The sequence below is a fragment of the Prionailurus bengalensis genome, chromosome A2, assembly GCF_016509475.1.
Source record: "Prionailurus bengalensis isolate Pbe53 chromosome A2, Fcat_Pben_1.1_paternal_pri, whole genome shotgun sequence".
Lineage (NCBI taxonomy): Eukaryota > Metazoa > Chordata > Mammalia > Carnivora > Felidae > Prionailurus > Prionailurus bengalensis.
Window position 1 is genome coordinate 28,527,696 of NC_057348.1, and position 20,983 is coordinate 28,548,678.

At 38.9% G+C, this 20,983-nt stretch overlaps 1 protein-coding gene across 3 annotated transcripts in view; it reads right to left on the bottom strand.

Annotated features, from left to right (window-relative positions):
* FHIT (fragile histidine triad diadenosine triphosphatase) overlaps positions 1 to 20,983 on the bottom strand; it is a 1,429,439-nt gene that overhangs the window by 882,030 nt on the left and 526,426 nt on the right. The window contains exon 1 of one of the 3 annotated variants that reach the window (XM_043587809.1): positions 19,821 to 19,931. The exons of the other annotated variants lie outside the window; for them this stretch is intronic. The gene's annotated coding sequence lies outside the window, so the exon portion shown is untranslated. Of the gene's footprint in view, positions 1 to 19,820; positions 19,932 to 20,983 lie in introns of those variants that run through there. 3 annotated transcript variants of the gene reach the window in all.

Sequence of the window (20,983 nt, forward strand, 5' to 3'; positions counted from 1 at the left end):
TTTACAAATATCCATAATATATGACTCAGGCATTCCACTGTAAAGTTTTTATTTATTCAGAGAAATGAAAGTATGTCCACACAAATATTTGTGCACAAATATTCATTCAATAAATGAATATTGAATGAAAGCAGTTTCATGCAAAATAATCCAAATCTGTAAACAACGTTTAAGTAAACAGTAACAAATGCATGCACAGAATGAATGAATGAATAACACAAAATGTAAAATGCCCATATAATGGAATACCAATGAGTGATAAAAGGAAACAAACTACTAATACTTGCAAACACCTACATGACTTTCCAAATCATTATGGTCAATGAAACCAGACATAAAAGAGTATATATTGTATGATTCAATTATTAAACATTCTAGAAAATGAAAAATAATCTCTGATGATAGTAAACAAATCAATTGTTGCCTGAAAGCTGGGTCCAGTGGGAGGGAATAACTGCAATCTGACATGAGTAAACTTTTCATGGCAATAGAAATGTTCCATATCTTGATGGCATAGGTAGTTTCATGGGTGCATACTTCTTTTAAAATCCATTGAACTATACACACTATAAATGGGTACAGTTAATTATATACAAATTATATCTCAGTAAATTGATTTTTTTTTAATTTTTTTTTTTCAACGTTTATTTATTTTTGGGACAGAGAGAGACAGAGCATGAACGGGGGAGGGGCAGAGAGAGAGGGAGACACAGAATCGGAAACAGGCTCCAGGCTCTGAGCCATCAGCCCAGAGCCCGACGCGGGGCTCGAACTCACGGACCGCGAGATCCTGACCTGGCTGAAGTCGGACGCTTAACCGACTGCGCCACCCAGGCGCCCCTGATTTTTTAAAAAGTGGTTGAATTTCCCCAAAAGTAGCCAGACCAAAAATATGACATGTTGTATGATTGCATTTATATAATGTGAAAAAATGGGCAAGATCAATCTATGATAATAGAACAATGGCTATGTTGGAACGCAGGTGTACATGTAATGACTGGAAAATGTCTAGGTGTTAGTAATGTTCTATATCTTTATCTAAGTAGTAGTCACATGGGCTGTTCATTTTTAAACATTCATTGATCACTTAATGTGTGCACTTCTGGTGTTTTTTTGGTGTAATTCAAAAAAATTAAAAGTATGTGACTTCTAGGAATTAAAAAAACTTAAGAGACATAGCTATCATATTCAATGTGAAGACGTTTTATGGCTTGTGATTTGAAAATTTCAACTGAAAAAAATTTTGAGGGAATGGAGGAAAACTGAACATGGATTATTAGATATTAAAGAATCATTGTTCACTTCACTGCATGTGTGCTATAGTTTCTTTTGAATTCTTTATCTGTTAAAGAAACACAAAAATGTATTTATAGGTGAAATGATATGGTGAACAGGATTCACTATAAAATATTACAGAAAAAAATATGCATGTGTACTCGATGATGGGATGTTGATCATCATGGAAGCTGGACGACAGGCTCATGGGAGTCCATTATACTATTCTCTTGACTCTTATTTATATATATATGTAAATATATACATATGTATAATATGTGTATAATATAATACATATATGTATATTTATAATATTATTATATTCACATAATATATATTATATTATTTACATATATTTTATGGAATACTCATGTATATTTTGAAAAGTAAGAATCAATTATGAAAATATTCATGTATATTTTAAAAAGTAAAGATAAATTAAAAGCAAGGGCAAGGTTCAGGGATGTCATACAGGATCAAAGAGCGTGTGAAGATGTCTACTGTGCCTGTGACCAAAATCTTCTTCTTTGTGCTCTAAAGATCAAAATATCTACAGCATCAAAATGCTCTGTTCCTGAACACACATGGCAAGAAATTTCTCAGGGGTCCAGAAACATGACAAGTAGGAATAGAATGAAATTTAAGAGAGCCCAATTAGGTCCTGAATGACAGCCAGGCAGATATATGATGACAAACAGTGCCCTTCCTCCAGGGACTGATCTATTTTGAGTCCAAAGTGAGGAAAGTGAGTGCATATTATCCAGGGGATTTTTATCCAATGTTCTTCTGGTCCTTAGTTACCTAAACCTAAAGCCTACCCTGGTATTGGAAAGGAAGAATATGATAGGTACCCAAAAGACAGATTATGATGGTATGAGTTGGAATCCTGACAGGAAGAGGTCACAATCATCTTTGAAGAGAATTAAATGAAAGAACTACTCTCAGAGGTGCAGGTAGTTAAGGATAAGTTAAGGATACCCAGACCCCCGGAACTAGCTGCAGCAGGATGCTTCTGCCATCCTGGGCCGAAAAGGGAAAAGGGCAAGACTATGTTACCAGAGTCTTATGAGGTAAGAGGGATGGGGACTACCACCATAAGGTAGATCCATGCTGGGGTGTAGACCTCAGCACCTTCTCACCTCTCTCTCCTCCCATTCCCTCCTGTCTCTCCAGGATCTCCATTGACCAAAGCAAACTGAAACAAGCAACAGTCATGGGAGTCCAGGTAATGCAGTCCATAGAGGCCAGACTTCTGGTGAGTCCTCTCACCCAGACAGAGCAGAGATAGTTGCCCAATAGACTATGGAGATGGGGTGGAGAATAACCAGCACAATCCCCCCACCCAAAAGGAGGATTTATACCACATTGGAATACTTTGGGTCTTCAAATCTGTAAATAGAACTGATGGCATTTTGGCAAAGTCTCAAATTCATCAGACCTGTGGTTTCAGAACAATGAGTGACCAAAGACTGTTTCGCAATATACACACAGGGCATTGGGTTAAGGAGCTACTCCTGCTCTAAGACTTGAACTTCTAAAATTAAACAAATTCCCTTCATATTAAACATTTCTGAATTAAATGCACAGAGAGGTATAGAAAATGGATTGCATCTTCCACAGAGATTTAACCATCACTTTATGAAAGAGCAGAATTCAAAACAAAGTTACCACAAGTAGAAATGCAACTCCAAGCCCAGACAAGGAGGGGCATCATCTTGTCCTGGCCCATTAGGCCCTTGTGGACTGGCATTTCCTTTCCTTCCCATGGGCACCTCCCAGTACTCTCCAGGAGTGTGGGAGCTTGTCTTTGTTGGTGATGCCAACACTGCTCCCTCCCACCACGGGCTTTGCATCTGCTGCTTCCTCCGCCCTCAGTATGCTCTCTTCCCTTCCCCTCTTGTTAACTCCTACCTCAGCTCAACTGTCACTTCCCAAGGGAAGCTGTCCCAACTTTCCTACACATACTTCCATAGCATCTGGAACTTTCCTCTATGGAATCACTTCCACATATTTTGGTATGACTGCTTGATAGCCTGTTTACCCCACTGAAGTGTTAGTTGCACATGGCAAACACCATGTTTGCCTTATGTGCCATGACATTTCCAGGGCCTCACGTACTATTTGGAGGCACTCAGTTCTTGTTGAATAAATAAGTCCTCAGTATAAAAGAACATTTTTTTCCATTCAAGGGACAGTTTGAGCTTTTCAATTGTTTTCTTTTAACATACAACACAATTTTGTGGGGTTTTTTTCCAGAATTAAATTACTGGGAACTCTCAATTATCTGATTGTCCCCTCTCCTTTTTTTCTTATACCCCTTATAAGAAAATAATCTTTAATGAGGGTTTTTTTAAGCAATGTACAAATTATGCTTAGGATTCATTTATATCCAACTTGATCTCATAGTCCTAGTTTTGTACTGCCACTCTAAGACATTCCTTACAGGCACTCCAGGCAAGAAAGACTTAACCACATCCTCTGGATTCCATTTAAAGTGCAAGAAGAGACACATGCACCCCAATGTTTATAGAAGCACTATCAACAATAGCCAAAGTATGGAAAGAGTCCAAATGTCCCTCAATGGATGAATGGATAAAGAAGATGTGGTATATATATATATACAATGGAGTATTACTCAACAATCAAAAAGAATGAAATCTTGCCATTTGCAACTATGTGGATGGAACAGGAGGGTATCGTGCTAAGTGAAATTAGTCAGTCAAGGAAAAACAAATATCATATGACTTCACTCAAATGAGGACTTTAAGAGACAAAACATGATAAGGGAAGGGAAACAAAAATAATGTAAAAATGGGAGGGGAACAAACACATAAGAGACTCTTAAATATAGAGAACAAACACACAGTTGCTGGAGGGGATGTGGGAGGGGGGATGGGCTAAATGGGTAAGGGGCATTAAGGAATCTACTCCTGAAATCATTGTTGTACTATATGCTAATTTGGATGTAAATTAAAAAATAATAAAATTAAAAAAATTAAATGCAAGAAGGTAGCCACATAATTCTTTAGGGATTTTAACAAGGGTTAAAACCCAAAGGACTTCAAAAATCTCAAATATCTAGAATGATTGGCTATATTCTTCACTGAGCTTTTATTGGAACTCAATTCCACTTAAAAAAAAATAAAGAGTTCTTAATTTTATTGATTCTCAGGGTAAGCAACACATCCTTCTATATTCTTTTGTCTAGGTGCTGAAATACCTTTTTATGGCTAATAAAACTAGTCAAGTTTCTTTTTCTTTTTAATGTTTAATTATTTTTGAGAGAGGGAGGAGGGGCAAAGAGAGAGGTGGGGACAGAGGACACAAACTGTAAGATCATGACCTGAACTGAAATCAAGAGTTGGATGCTTAACTGACTGAGCCACACAGGTGTCCCCAGTTAGTCAAATTTCAACTTCATTTTTTCATCCAATTCAAAATCTATTTTCCATTTATGTCAGGTGCTGCTTCTATGTGTGCTCTTTCTGCGCTTTCTTTATCCTTGAACCCTGTAAAGCTTAGCACGGTGAACCATGCTTGCAGGCACTCAAAAAGGGTAGGATGAATGGGCACAGACATCTGTTGAACAGTTAGTATGTAGTAGCCACTGGACAAGGAGTTTTAATAGTAACAAGAGCAATGACCAACCTCTAGTGAGGATTTTATGTGGCAGGTGCTGTGCTAATGTACCAACTATATATATATATATATATATATATACATCATCTCATGATCCTCCCAATAATCTAGTGAGATGAGTTATTCTGCCCAGACACAGAGAGATTAAGTAATTTCTTAAGGGTTACACAGCCAGAGCTGGGATTCATTTCCAAGCTTTTAACAGTTGCCTTCACCCTTGCCCCTCTTGATCTACCTCATTTAATCCTGACCATCCAAGAAGCAGGCAGATGGTGTTCAAAACTTTTACACATAAACCATACTAAAAGTGAAATGCTATGTAGAGCCTCATATCAGGTAGAAAGAAGAGAGGCTTTTCTGAGCTTATCAAGGGGTGAAGAACGAGGAATCCATCCAAGTGCCCCAAGTTCTAGTTCTAGCAATCTCTGCAGCAAAATGTGAGAAATGCTGTTATAAATTAAGAAATTGGAGTTGAAGTACCAAGAAATCTGCCCAAGTTTAATCACCAAATAAATAACAGAGTAGTAATTTAAATCTTGATTAGCTTGACTCCAGTGTAGACTTCTACACATGGACAGATGGATTTTGCCAGAATAGTTATTTCTCAAAACATATTAAAACTAACCCCAAATTCTGCACTTCCAATGCAAGGAAAGATTTAGAGGTTCACACAGTAAGTATTCCAAATTACCCAAGATAAAATACACCAGAAGACACTATTTATTTATTAAAGAAACACTAAAGTACATCCTAACTGTACTAAGCTAAATCCTAGATCCAGGATCACAAATGCAAAAAGGAATTTTAATAAAACTAAGTCACTTGTGTTCTTAATGTCCATGCATATGCTGTGAATATATATCCTTGTGTACAGATTTTTAAATATATCCATATTTTCTTCTGCCACAAAATCAACAATGACCACCTTACTTCTTCGGCATCATCACTCCATTATACTCATTTCATACGTCAATGGTAATGGCATCCGCAATAAGTCACCCACACCAGAAAGAACAAATTCACTGGTGTGATATATTTCCCTCCTCTGTAAAAAGTCCTTACGAATTCTCATTTGAATCCTCTGATACCTTTAAGATTTAGAATCTATATTCTTTTTTTTTTAATGTTTATTTTTGAGCATGGGGAGGGTCAGAGAGAGGGAAGACACAGAATCCGAGGCAGGCTCCAGGCTCTGAGCTGTCAGCACGGAGCCCAATGCAGGGCTCGAACTTAGGAACCACGAGATCATGACCTGAACCAAAGTCGGATGCTTAAGCAACTGAGTCAGGCACCCGTAGAATCTATATTCTGTTTGTACTTGTGAGAATATCTACCAAATTTGGAACAATCCACCAGGACTCTTAAAGGTATGCTTCTAAAGCATGGCCCTCACCAAAACAATACTCTGTGATCAAACATGTTTGGACAATGTCATACACTATATGCCCATTTTGGAAATTCACAATATACATACACTAAAGGGTTTGAGAAGATCCCAGGGCAAGTAAGATTTGGTAAATGGACATGAATTTCCAAAACATATTTCACTAGGAACCAGTTTTATTTCAAATAATTCCTCCTGCTATCCTGGGGACCATATTTTAGGAAATGCTATACTGGAGGAAAGGTGTTCTAGAATAGATCGGTTTGGGGAGATTGAAAAAGATAAAATTGAACTGTTCTCTCTCTGACAACCCCATTGTATCCAACACTTTTCCTCATAGGTGTCTGTCCCACCCTAATGCTTTTGTTTTCTGATTACTTTAAACCTTGGAAGAAATGGAAGAAAATAGAAAATGGGAGAAATGGAAAAGGAAGAAAATAGAAAAAATGAGAAAAATAATTTTTAATAACTTACTTTATAGTCTGAAATACTGACATTTTGACATAAATTTATTAATGTTAGTTCCAAAGGCAAATTATTTTACTGAAAAAATGATTCAGTTAGTCCAAATAGATGCCTCTATTTATTGATATATGTTAAACACTTGGGCATGTACTTAGGAGCTCTCTATATATCATTGCTATTTAGAAATGAACATACAGATACACCTTTATGTAACAAGTATGCTGAACAAGCATAATTCATAACATAAAACTTTTCTTTTCTTTCCCACTCTCCCTCTAAACTTGTCTATCATTAGGTGTTAATGATCTTCCTCTGCCCTTGGATAAAAAAACTCTAGCAGGCCCATGGGTTTGCTTTTCACAGGTAATAGACAGTTCTAGAACCACTTCAAGTTATAAACAGAAATGCCACAACAATGTATTATGCAAACGTCTGTCTTCCCCTTCCCAGTCTGGCCCTGCTTCCATCTAGAAGCCTACAATAGGATGATGGCCATGGTGATTTTCTCCTTTTCCCCCCTACTGTCCCTGCCGTTCCCTCACCCTACTAGCTAATGTTCCGACTCTTCCAAGGTTGAAGAAATCAAGGGACAGGTGAGCTCTTCCTTGTGCTGGTTCTGTTATAAGCTGGCTTTGCTCTCTCTAGGCCTGTAGTGCATGGATATGTATAAAGAGTTGTCTGTGTATCTGTATGTCTGTAAGAGCTGATGGTGAGTTTTCTTGGGGAGTTTTCATAGACAATGAGAGGGTCCCTGCAGGGTCCTTCTCTCAGACAGTTCATTGGACCTCTAGACTCTTCTCTAGGTTGTTCTTTGTGAACCCCTTCCTGAGTCCCAAGGATCTAGCAATCTGCCTTGAACCTCATATGTTGTGGTTGATCCCCTGACCCTTTCACCTACCAGATTGGACTAGATTCAAAACAACTCATTGGCTCTGTCCTCTGCAGTCTGGATCTGGTCCCTAAGAAGCACTTAACTATCTCGTGCTCTGACAAAGACTGGAAAAGCAGACTGATTCTCAAGCATCAGCACACCTGTCCTACCACTCACATAGTTGACCAGCTTGTCTTTGATTTCCCTTCTAGATTTCCTAGGATGAGTCAGATACTGATGTACGGGCCACTCTAAATACCTCAGACCCGACACAGGCATCAGGCCTCTCGGTCCTCCAACTGCAAGAAACATAATTCAGAACTCTCTGATTAGTCCTCTTGATGATGCCTTTCTGGGCTCGAGGTTACAAAACAGTACTCACCACTATTTCTCCCAGCAGCATGATGACAACTCACTGCATGACCATAGCTCTTTCCAAAGAAATTTCTTCTCTAACCCCCTGTTGACTTTTAAATATGCAAAAAACATGGAACAGACTCATGCTGAAATTCTGCAAATGCGATATTGTAGACCCAAAATAATTCTCTAATAGTCTAATCATCATGGGCTGTCAAAAAATAAAACATCTGAGACCTATTCACAGTAGAATATAAGACACTTTCAGATTCAATTCCTTACAAGAGTTTTTCATCTCTTTATGTTCAAGGATCTACAAATGCTCATTCAGCAAATGGGATAGTTGGGTCTTTTGACAGCTATCCTATAGATGCCTCAGCGAAAACTAAGACAAGAGGAGACCCATTCTAACATCCTGTGCATCCTACACATATATGTGTGTTTGTAGTTTAAATGCAGTTTCTCTAACAACTTCCACTATTTAAGAATGATATAAGAGCCTCAGGACTCCCTAAATTCAACAATAATTTCCAGGTCTCACTGATGACTGCTGATTCGGATGGATGGTCATCATTATGAAAGACTTTACAACCAACGGCTTACCTTGAGAATTTTCCAATTCATATGTTCCCAGATTAGAATAAATAAAATCTACTTGAAATATGTGGACTTAAAATAGCCTTTCAACATATTTCTCACACATTAAATTACTCTCAAATTACTAGCTATTAGTGACATTCCTGATAGTGCCCTAGATTTTTCAACTTTTCCAACAGCCCAGATGGTCAGGAAGAACTTTACCAAATTTGTATCATCATTTTTAATGGAATGATTTTAAATATTCTTTTAATAATCAGCTCAGAGTTATATTGGAAGAAAACTACTTACCAGTATTTGCAACTAAGAGAATAATTACCTGGACAAACTAGAAAATTCCTAGTGTTTATAGTCGAAATGAAAAATAATATAGGGCCAAGGATGTAAAAATCATACATGTATATTTTTACATATTTTTTTTAAATCACAAATTGGGAAACATGGTATAAATCTAGTTACTTCTGTCCACATCCATTTGAAAGAATTCCATAAATTCCCTAAGACTAAAAAAATAATTCTCTAATAGTTAAGTCAGATGTCTAATCATCATCCTTATCTTGGGCTGTCAAAAAATAAAGCATTTGAGATCTATTCACAATAAAATATAAGACACTTTCAGATTCAATTCCTTACATGATTTTTTCATCTCTCTATGTTCAAGGATCTACAATGACTAAATTAACCAGCCAAAAAGTACATCTGAAGATTCTCTAACTAAGGGAACTTTACAAAAACAAGTACATAATTATATTTGGAGGGAAACTATCTTTATCATAGAGGGAGTTGGGAAAAACGAAATCAGGAAAAAAATATTTAGGGTTTGTTTTGATTTTGCTTTTATTTTTTAGGAAAATAATGTCACCAATGATCTTAGAAGATAGGGTATGAAGTTACTTACTCAGAGTAATTAAAGCTATAAGGGTAAAGACGGAGAGGGAAAAAAGTAAAATAACTGATCATTTCCTTCTCTTCACCTGGCCTTAATTCAAATCAGAAAACTTTCCCCCCTGCATGACTCCATTAATGGAAAAGAAACAATAGAGGAAAATGTGTATTCTTGAAGTAACCCAGAACATGCACTATATGGCAAAAACTGCAATGTTGTCATTCAGCAATTATGATGCTCTAGTTTATTTTTTAAATAGCTTCCAATTGCATGTGATCACAAAGTGGTCCTGGATACGGCAAGAGCTCTCCATTTAATGCAATGCACATTTTCCCCCAGAGCTTCCCTGTCACCTCATGTCATTCTTCCATAACCCTATATGGTGCTCCCCAGAAATTGCCTTCAGTTATGAACAACCAGGAAAACATCCCTGTGTGGAAAGGCATAGAAAAGAGTCTACTGTCTTTACTTTCTGCAGAAAAAGGCAAGAAATATTCCTTTCAGGGTAGTCATCCAATACCTGAGTTTTGTTTTTGTTTTTTGAAAGAGAGTGCATGCAGGGGAGGGGCAGACAGAGAGGGGGTGCATGCAGGGGAGGGGCAGAGGATCTAAAGTGGCTCTGTGCTGACAGCATTGAGCCCAATGTGGGGCTCGAACTCACAAAAGATGAGACCATGACCTGAGCCCAAGTAGGCAGCTCAACCGACTAAGCCACCCAGGTGCCCCCTGAGTATTTTTTTTAATGTTTACTTGTTTTTGAGAGAGAGACAGACAGACGGACAGACAGAGAGGGAGCACAGAATCTGAAGCAGGCTCCAGGCTCTGCGCCGTCAACACAGAGACTGATGCAGGGCTCAAACTCATGGACCACGAGACCATGACCTGAGCTGAAGTCAGAACTCAACTGACTGAGCCACCCAGGCACCCCTACCCCCCTGAGTATTTTTAATATTCCCAGCAGGTAGTTTCATTTGTTTTTAGAGAGGATGAAAGTTCAAAGGAACACAGAGTAATAAGGGGTCTGAGGCTACAATTTTCTCCAAAGATAGCATCTTTTGATGTGAACTCCCAAAATTAGGAAGGGCCTCAGCAATAAGAAGTCATGTTGCAAAGGGGAAGGTGAGAGTCCCAGCCATGAAGGGGTCTGCCCAAGGCCTCCTAGAAGGAAGAGACTGGACTCCAGTTCCCGGGATCCTCAGTGGAGGACTCTTTCTACTACCCCATTTTCTCCTTTGTCCCCTCCTTCTGGGCAAATGCACAAAGCCTCTGACAAATGCACAAAGCCTCACTTACAATAGCCCATTACTGAAAATAACAAGGGCTTGCCAAAAGAAGAAAAAGTTTGAGAAGCAGATTCCAATTAACTGTCTCTGATTGCTAAATAACTCGTCATTCTGATTCCAGCAATATGTGTTATTTATTTATATCCAACCCTTGTTCCCAAAATAACTTGATATATTTTGTAGAAATACATAAAATACAACTAGCTAAAAATAAATACAATGGAGAAATTATCTCAAAGGGGGAAAAAAAAGGATAGGAAAATCTAGTCTATTAAAATCGCCTATCCTAGGATCTCATGGAAAGGTCAAGAAAGTATCGATATTCCAAAAGGACTCTCCTAGAGAAACTGGCATATACCATGAAAGCAACCTATATAACTGATGGCTTAACAGCCAATATTGTAGGCAATGCAATAATAGTTTCCCATCAGAATAAGTTGGGGATTGAAATGAAATGTTAATAGGAGTTTACAGGGAGGTATGAGGCACAAAATTTCTTTTAAGTTCTTAATATGCGGGATTTGAGTTTTGAAGCAACTCATTCCTAAACCTTGCCGGATTGGGAAGGAAAAGAGAAAAAAAAATGGGTAGGACAAGGAAAGAAGAGGTTGCAGAGTAGGGTGAGCCAGAGGGAACCACGACAGGTTGGTGTCAACCTAGGCATCATTTATTAAAGAACTGAAAATAATTCATTGCATAATTGAGGCTCAAAGTCACACATCGCCTGGACTCAATTGCACTTTTGTTATGTTATAATGCAATATAGTGCAAATCAATTGGCTCAGAATTTAAAATTAGAGCCCAATTACCTGTGGAAGGGAATCATAAATCCAACTTGCATTTTTCTAACAGGGTTAACAACTCATGATGCCAGCTTAAACTCAGGAAAATAAATTTTCTGGGCTTAAGAACAATTGTGCACGGTATTTTATCACCCTGGTCCAGGGCACCAGGTTGAAAGACTGGGGATGTCAGGGTGCGGTGTTTGGGGGAGAATAGAAGCCTAAAGCAAAACAAACACATCGAGTGCTGAACTGTTGCTGAAAACATCAACTACATTGCCAGGAAGTCAGAAGTGGAGTACTTCTGGGTAACAGGCAGTCAAAATCTGGACACCTGTTATGTGGTGAAGTAGTAAAGGCAAAAAAAAAAAAACTAAAAAAAAAAAACACTCCTAGGCTTTCTTGTTCAGAAAAAAAAAAGGTCCCCTGGCACTAGAAGTGAGATGAAATGCTAAGGAAGAGGAGAAACCCAACCCCTCACTAACAGCTCGCCAAAACCAGACCTTCCTGAGTGAGGTCACACCTGCACTGAACCAGAGACTCCTTCCCTAGGCAGTTTGTTGACTTTTTTCAACCGGAAACATCTGGGGGAACACTGAGGGAAGAGGGTGAGGGTATAAAACTGTGGCAAGGACAGTGTTAGTATAAACTGGTAGAGACTTCGTGGAGAACACTATAATACTGCATGTACATATATATACCCATATATCATACATTTTTGACACTGAAATTCCATTTTCATAAAATTTGCTTAAGACACAATTGAACAAGGTTGCAAAGACATACATACAAGGTTCTTTGTCACAGCATTGCTTCCTACAGCCACAGTTGGAAGCAAACAAAATCCATCAAGGGGGATGATTTTAGCAAACTATATTTCACATATACGGAGTAATACTATGCTGGAATTATAGATGATGATGGAAAATTCTATGGACATGTCACATTGTAAGATAAAATAACAACAGTATTGGAGGTGTCAAATTTGTGTGTGCGTGCATTTGTGTGTATGGATGTGTACACGTGCACAGATGAAGAAGACAGTGTGAGGCAAAATGCCCCCACATATTAATCAAGGTTATCCCTGTGTGGTAAGATGATAGATGATACTTAATTTTTAAAAGTAAAAATAGGGGCACCTCGGTGGCTCAGTCAGTTAAGCATCGGACTCTTGATTTCAGCTCAGGTCATGATCTCATGGATGTTGAGATTGAGCCCCACATTGGGCTCTATGCAGACAGTGTGGAGCTTGCTTGGGATTCTCTCTCTCTCTCTCTCTCTCAATCTCTCTCTCTCTCTCCCCCTCCCCTTCTTGCGCTGTCTCTGTCTGCCTCAAAATAAATAAATAAACTTAATAAAATTAAATAAATAATATTGTTTCTGTGGTGTTGGGTTTTGATTTTTAATCTTATAAAATAGACAGGTATTCCTTTTATGGTCTGAAAAAATACAGCAGTTTCTGCTTTGGGTCTTTTTTAAAGTCAGGAGAATAGGAGGAAGAGCAGCAAATTAGAGAAGCGGAGATCATGCAGGGTCCTGGGGACTCTCACTGCACAAAGCACCAGCACCTATCCTGAAATGGTTTGTGTTTTCACACAGAATTCCACTGACTGGTACATTTCTTCGAGGAGGGGAAACAAATTACACCAAGACAGATCATCTGTCCCTCTTACCTTGTGTTCTGCGGGTCAAAATCACTCAGTCCATATGAGGCTTCTGAGAGCAAATAACATACCTTACAGACCTAAAATATAGCAAGAAACCTCAGAAACGGCACCTTCTACACAGCACTTCCTGTTGTCTCTGTTTTCTCATCTTCCAAATGAACATGTGAAACTGTTACTTCACAAAGTCAATTTCTCTTTTTCAAGCAAATAAATTGCCAAAGAAATACGCTCTGAGAACACATGCTTCTCACTGACTCACTTCTGTACCTTGGTTTCATCTGGTCTGTGCCAGGGGCAGATAACTGCAAAGTGAGAACAGAGGACCTGGAAGGACGGTAGAGATCACCCCATTCAGTGTCCTCAGTTTGTTCCTTCCCCAGGTGAGCCAGCCAGGACTAAAGCGGGGAGTCTCATGCTCAGTCCACCGTTTACAACTTCCATTCATAATGCAACTGTAGCTTCCCCGTTCTAGAAAATCTTAATATTTCTTTAGCTGATGTTCACAGAAATCAGACTTTGGAGTCAGGTGCAAGATACAGAGAAAAACAGAGAGCAAAAAGCAGCAAATCTAACATAATACACCAGTTAGCTTTTCCAGATGCATCTGAGAGATACTTTCAACAAAGGAAAACACCTCAAACGCTATTTGACACAGGACACTCTTGATTCTGTCATATAAAAGGTTAAAAGTTCACGCAGGGCAAAGCCAGATGGGTCATTCGGGGACAGTTTTTAAAGTTTTACTTTCAGCAGCACATAATTTAAAGTGGCTTTTTTTTTGTATTTCTATTAAAACCTGACATATTCACTATAAGACATCTGGAAAATAAAATGTTAATAAGCAAAAAAGGATAACATACAATTCAACCAACAGACAACCACACTTAAAATTTCAGTACAGTTCCTTCTGGTTTCTTTTCCTTTTTGAATGCTTGAGATATTAATACATACACATTTCTAGGTTATCTTTTCCCCCTGCATTATACCTAAGCATTTTACCAAGACATTACCAACTATTTATAAATCTCAAATATTGATTGTATTCCATGGTATGGGTGTGCCAAATTTTTATTTAAAAATGTATTATTTTTATACAATGTATATTGTATGTTTTAGATAATGTATATTTTATATAATGTATATTGTATATTTTAGATAATGTATATTATCTAGGATTTTTCTACTATACGCTAACGCTATAATGAACATTTTGACAAATGAGCCTTGACCTTAAATTCTAATTATTTTCTTCAATTTCCTAAAATGGGGAATCGCTAGGTAAAATAAACATTTTAAATTACCTGAAGTTTGTACCAAATTTTGTTGTTCCTAACAAAAGCATATAAAGGTATAAAGGTATTGGTGTTTTTTTTTTCAGTAATAAAGCCATATTTTAAAAACGTTGTTAATTCTGTAGATTACATAGATACAGTTTTAATGTGAAACTCTTATCACTGAATAGTTTCATCTATTTATTGTTCCTCCTTAGGCATATCTACTCCTAAGCTCTTTGTCCATTTATCCACTGAGGAAGGACACATTCTAATTGATGGTACATTATGATCAATGACATCCAATTGTGCTTTCTTCACTAAATAAAATAAAAATAGGGCTTCTTTCAAATTGAAGTACAGTTGACACATAATGTTACACTAGTTTCAGGTGCACAACACACTGATAAAAAATAGAACCTTTTTTTAGACATTTTTTAAAAATTATTTATTTTTGAGAGAGAGAGAGAGAGAGAGAGAGAGAGAGACAACGCTTGTGAGCCAGAGAAGGGCAGAGAGAGGGAGGGAGAGAAAGAATCTCAAACAGGCTCTGTGCTGTCAGCATAGAACCTGACACAGGGCTCAATCCCACAAACTATGAGATCATGACCTGAGCCAAAATCAAGAGTTGGATGCTTAGAGCTTACTCAACCAGGTGCGCCCCAAATTAGAACTTTTAAAGTAGGTCTACAAACTCACTGAATTGACGAATGTGGAAGAAAACATAATTCCTGGAATGATCAGTTACAGGGTGTAGAGAAAATAGCAGAACATACTGTTTTCACGAGTATATTTTGTATGGGCTCCATTTAGTTAATGAAATGTTTCTGCAACTTCCTGGGACTGCTGATTCCAAGCATCAGATTAACAAACTGTTGAAAATAAAATGAAGAGCTACATGGCATTTCTCTAGCATGTGGCATACGAAAATCACAAACTGTCTTTTTAAAAAAGAGTGTGTCTGGTTCACATTAGTAAACTGAACAAACCCATTTACCTCCTTTCCCACTCAAAGCACTTTCTAAATGACACGAAAGGAGTACAAAGGTGTAAACCCATAACCACAGAAAGGATGAGAAGAAGCAATGAGACAATGAGTGATTTCAAGAAAATCTGTTGACACGTATTGTAGCAAAGGAAACCCCAGCCTAAAGGGGGGTTTCAGCAAAGGAGAGAACAGACCTGCCCATAAAGACCCAAGTCTCAGAAACAGGAGGTACAACAGAGGGTGGGAGTGGGGGGTGGTATTGGAAAGAGGGCATTGTCTATAGGTCAATATATGTAACACGGAGTGCCCTCCCTCCTGGCTCTCCATGTGGACTGGACTGAAGCCAAGCACTAGCTTCAAGGCAATTAAAAAAAAAGTGTTAGGGGGGCCTGGGTTGCTCAGTTGGTTAAACATCCAACTCTCAATTTTGGCTCAGACCATGATATTACAGTTTGTCAGATCAAGCCCCACCTGGGGCTCCATGCTAATAGCACAGAGCCTGCTTGGATTCTCCCTCTCCCTCTCTCCCTGGCCCTCCCCCACAAAAAGAAATAAAAGTAAACTTAAAAAAAAGAAAAGAAAATACAAAGATCTAAAAAAAAAAGTTTCTGGGGAGGACTAGGACACTTATTATGGGTGTTTAAAACCTCATTCTGGCAAGTTGGGATCCCCATCCACAGGCTCTAAACTTCAACCTTTTAAACAGGCCATTTATAAGACCCATCAGTTAAAAATAGCTCTCAAACTGGGGCACCTGGGTGGCTCGTCTGTTGGGCGTCTGACGTCGGCTCAGGTCATGATCTCACAGCTCGTGAGTTTGAGCCCCGCGTCAGGCTCTGTGCTGACAGCTCAGAGCCCGGAGCCTGCTTCCGATTCTGTGTCTCCCTCTCTCTCTGGCCCTCCCCTGCTCATGTTCTGTCTCTCTCTGTCGCAAAAATAAATAAAAACATTAAAAAAAAAATAGCTCTCAAACAGGGGCACCTGGGTGGCTCAGTTGGTTAAGCGCCAGACTTTGGCTCAGGTCATTATCTCATGGTTCGTGGGTTTGAGCCCCGCTTCAGGCTCTGTGCTGATAGCTCAGAGCCTGGAGCCTGCTTCGGATTCTGGTTCTCCCTCTCTCTCTCTCTCTCAGCCCCTTCTTGGCTCATGCTCTGTCTCCCTCTCTCAAAAATAAATTAAGAAATTTAAAAAAAATAGCTCTCAAAGAGTCTTTCTATGGCCTCATTCTTTTATATACAACCCCAGATCACCAGGAATCTAATACTACAAGAAAGGGCACCACAAAAAAGAGCATGAGCAAACAAAACAAAAGAAAATATGACCCTGAGGAAACAGACAGTATAGAGAAAAGATACAACCTTTAAAGAAAACCTATTTAATATCCTCAAGAACAATTTGAAGAGATTTGGTAGCTACACAAGGAAAACATTTAAATTATATTTTAAAGGAGCAATCCAATAACAAGAAAGATCTCCTGGGAATGATATGATTTCCTAAATAAAAGTTCCATACAAAGTTTGATGGCAAAGTAGGAGAAATCTCCGAGACTATTGACTAAACCCACAAATAAATGAGAAAAAAAAAGAGATATATAGATGATCAGACCAGGAGTTCTAAGAATGGGCTAATAATATGAGTTTCAGAATGAGCAAAAAGAAACTGAAGTGGAAAAATTATCAAAGAAATTATATTAGAAAATTTCCCAGAGCCAAACAGAGACATGAACCTTCAAAGGATAGGAATCTACTCAGTACAAAGGAGATGAAGTGCCAGAAAACTGAGGTTAAAAAGAAATTCCTAATAGCCTTCTAAAAAGAAAAGAAAAACAAACCAACAAAAAGGTAGCCTATGAAAGAAGTAAGGATCAGAGTGACATCAGATTTATCAGCAGCAACGCTGGGTGCTAAAAGGCAGTGGTAAAAATGATTTTGAAGTCTATACCCAAAGTATCAATTCTGTTTGGAAGCAAAACTTAAAAATTACAAAGTTGCAAGGACTCAGATAATTCACCTCCTATTCACCCTTCCTTGGAAAATTGCAAGCAAAATTTGAAAGTAAGTAAAAACAAAAACAAAAACAAACACAGAAAACCCGTTAGATCCAGCAAACAGTGAATCCCACCCTGGAGGGCACTGGGCAAACCTCAAGCTAATTCTATACAGCACATCTACAGAGGAACACCCTGTGGAAATAAGAGCAAATGCAGCTCTACAAGGAAGGAGAACAATAGAACCTCATAGTAGAGGCGCTTTATGAGCTTTGAAACCTTGAAGATGATGCAGGCGCATGGTTAGGAAAGGCAAGAGGATACCAGAAACCCCAGTGGAAACAAACACAAACAACTTTATAAGAACCACGTGAAATATACATTCCACACACTAAAAGATGGAATGATTTTGACAAAATGAGAAGGGAAGAGAATCCATTTGAACCTGACTCTGGGCACAGTCTCTTTTGAGTATCACAGGAGATTTGACACTGTAACCACAGAGAACACTCAGGTCTGCAGTAAATAATTTCACCAAGTCCTAATTATGCAAATCCTTTTCATTAATTTCAACTTTGGAAAAATCACAAAGACCATGCTGGTGACAGCAAATGTAAATTAAACTTGGCAATGCAAAATAATGGTAGAGCTGCCTGAGGATGGAAAGCGCAAGAGGAAGAATATTAAAGAAAAGGGTATGAGTGCTTGTAACTCATCTGCCCACGAGGAGGTAAGAGATCCTGCCCAGATTGATGAACCAATAAGGGGAAGTTTAAATTCGATTTAGAAGTGGCAAGAACAATGGGAGTTGAAAATAATGTCACATTATAGTGGGAGAATGTGGAAAGGTAAGTGTAAGTAAGCGAAATCCTTCTGTTTCTTAGAAGAAAATCAGTAATAATGGATAAAACAGATAAAATATCAACTCACGATAATGAGCTAAAACCAGGAATGAGTCATAGCGTTGCATTTAGTGGGTGCAACCAGAGGGGGAAAGGGTGGAGTTGGGAGCCATTACTTTTTATTATAAGTATTTCTAAATTATTTGATTTGTACTATGTGCTGGTTAATGTTTTCCATTAAAAAAAGAAAATTATAAAAAGAGCAAGTGCATTGTGAGCCCTCTTTTACTAAAAGCAAAAAATAAACACTTTAGCCTGGATAAAATGTTGTCTTCTGAGTCTCTGGACAACTCTGGAGGAATAGTAAATTTCATATAACTGGGTTTAGTTATAATAAGAGAGGAGCAAATGCAGTGCACGGAAATGAGACACATCATTATTCCCAACAGAACAATTAAGCTTTCATTAGGACTTAATGACAGGATGACATTCTAGGGTTTGGAAGGTAAGCACATCCCCTTCATTATCAAACCAAAGAATATCCAGTATTCAGAGGCACTTTTTTCTTTATCTGGATTTGTGTGGATTCTGCCTCCCTGCAAGCCCCTTCATGACCCGAGATAAAGATGGAAATCAAAAGTTCCCTATTGCTAACTGCATGTGCTCTCATTTCCTCAAGACTGCTGCCTCCTAGCCATTTCATATTAATATCACCCAATATGGACAGCAGGTGCACATTCAAATACCCAGCTAGGTACGTTTCCCAGGATGTAATTTTGAATGGGCCAGTTGTTGGATGTTAGTGAGACACGAGTGATCCATGTTTGGACTCCCATGCCCATCTGTCCTGAAGGCCTGGTGTTCATGTTATTTAGAAGAGCCTGGGTAAACTTACTATCACACCCTGTGTTTACAGAGAAGGTTGGTTCTGAGTTCAATTACAATCCCTAGCAGTTTAAATGATAGCTGCTGTGCTATAATCTAAAATAAATTGCTTTTCTCGAGAAGCCATGTAAGCTTTTGCACTGCAACTTAGCAGACCTGCTAGTTTTATCTCATCTGAAATTCAAGCAATGTACAAAAGCTGGGCCTCTGAACTCCTGTGTTTCCCTGGAATGGCATCCTTGTACACTGTGGGGGCTTTCTGTATACCCATAATCCTTATCCTGGAACTAGATTCCTGGGAAAGCAACACTGTATTTCCATTTTTTTTTTTTTTATGCAAGTGATCCCTCTGCATTTGTTTTTGTTTCCTCCATGCAAGCCTCACACTTCGCTTGGGCTCTGTTGAAAGAACTATATTACGTGGGGGCAGGATCTATTCTCATGGCTAGGAAGCTGATCCACCACCACAGGCCAAGACAACAAGTGTACAGACATAAGCACCCAAATAAACCTGACTACCACTGCAACTCTGTTTAAATTCACCTCCTTCCCGCCTCTTTACTGAGAAAGGATTAAAAGGAAAGAAAGTTGGCCAGTGCTCAAAACCTGAAGTGGAAATTCTACCTTCCCGTACCCCTTACCTTCCTCTGTATTTTCCCCAGAGGTCCCATAGGTTGGAGCTCACAACTTCCTCTCAGCACAACCAGACCCAGGGCCTTAGGAGGGGCACAGCTGCCTCAGCGCTTCGCTGATGGAGATGGTTTCTGATCCCTTAGATGCCTTTCCACAAAGGCAATTGAAAGGTTTCCAACGTTCACTGCGTTCTTTCAGATTTAACAAGGCGACGTAATTAACGCTGTCGTTTTTCCACCACTCAGCAAGAGAAAATTGCCCTTCCAAAAGATTTTTCACATGTACAAAAATAATCCATTAATGTTTTTCCCTTTCAGATTTTTTTTTTTGAGATTGAGAGCAATTGGTTTGGGGTGTGCTTTGGGGTGGTATGTGCTCAGCATTTCTCTGAAAGGGGAAACTTCTTTATGCCTACCAAAAAGGACAGCCAGAACAACAACAACAAAAAAGCAAAATGAACACTTTAGACCAATTCAAATTCAAACTTAGAGCCACTGAGAGAGCAAGGAAGTTTGATTCCTTTGTATCATAAGCATACAGCCAAGCCAAGGGAGAAAATGAAACGCTCCTCTTAAATCATGTGAATCCTGCAGTCCTGTTGCATGAGTTCTGTTATAATCAGAGAGAGAGAAACTGAACTGGTTCTTGACCAGGGCTCTTAGGGGGGACTAGGAAATGTCCCAGTGATGGGCATGGGGGTGGGGGGTGGCCACAGGGCAACATGTAGGGAACATGCTAAATGCTGCTCAAGGTTCTACAATGGGTTATCTCTGCACAACGAAGAATTATCTGTCCCAGGATGCCAGCAAATTCCCCCTTGGGAAACACTGACCTCAGTTGAAAGAAAGTCAATGATGCAATAAAATAAAATAAGCTCATTGCCCTGGGTCCCTCATTTTCTCATTTTGCAGAGGCTGGGCTGTTGGCAGTGACTAAAGGAATCATCTAGTAGTTTAAAGAAGGTAAGTCACTTATTTTTTTTTTAAGCTTATTTGTTTATTTTGAGAGACAGCACGAGTCAGGGAGAGGCAGAGAGAGAGAATCCCAAGCAGGCTCTGCATTACTAATACACAGCCAGGTGTGGGCCCGAACCCATGAGCCTCGAGATCATGACCCAGGCAGCAATCAAGAGCCAGAAGGGTAACCAAATGACCCTCCCAGGTGCCCCAAT